This window comes from Condylura cristata, unplaced genomic scaffold (assembly GCF_000260355.1).
Source record: "Condylura cristata isolate star-nosed mole 26May11 unplaced genomic scaffold, ConCri1.0 scaffold00011, whole genome shotgun sequence".
NCBI lineage: Eukaryota > Metazoa > Chordata > Mammalia > Eulipotyphla > Talpidae > Condylura > Condylura cristata.
In genome coordinates this window covers 43,190,000-43,190,807 of record NW_004567112.1, presented here as the reverse complement: position 1 = coordinate 43,190,807, position 808 = coordinate 43,190,000, and positions in this window count along the sequence as shown.

Below are 808 nucleotides of genomic sequence, written 5' to 3'. Positions count from 1 at the left end.
CAGGAGAAGTCTGCCACGCCATGTGGGTCACCTTCAGGGCCGGGGATGGAACTTATGCTGAAGTGGCTTTGACTTCCTAGTACTGCATTTACCTGTGGCGCCACCAGGGAAGGCTCTGAACATAATTTCTAAGAAAGATGAGAAGGACTCTCCTTTTGGTCAAGTCCATCTCTTGGGTCAGTCACATCGTGTCTTAGCTATGAACTTCTCTAACCACATTGCTATACAAACCAGTCCTCTAATCTATGTAGTCTAAACTGACATATTTTAGTAGGGCCAAGTCAAAGGCCAGAATATAGCAATGCTGGATTTCCACACTGAAACATAAACCCCAAGAGATAGCATTCCTAAACGTGGTATTTTAAAAATGACTCAAACCCCCAAGCAAAACTTTTTTTGATATTATAAACTTTTTTTGAAGCTATTTATGTTTTCAATGTGTAAGGGCTCTCTAAGTGTCCTGAGGCAAAAAAAGGTATTACCAGAAAAGTGAGTATGGTCTCAAGGGCAGTCACTGCAGGCATGACATGCCTCGTGAAGACAAATTGATTAAACCTGCAGGAGAGGAATTAATTTCTATTCAAAACGTCTGAGATTTCCAGATAAAAAAAATAACCTACCAAATCACAGCTATAAACCTAAAATAATTCTAATGTAGAGAAAAATCAGGAGTGGTATGATAAATACACAACCTGCATAAACACACAACCTCCAGGGAAACAACTGGGCAGTTCCAATCTCTATGCTTAGGGTGTTTACTCTGTGACAGTTGCCACAAAACAGGTACTGAATACGATTCTTGTCTTTG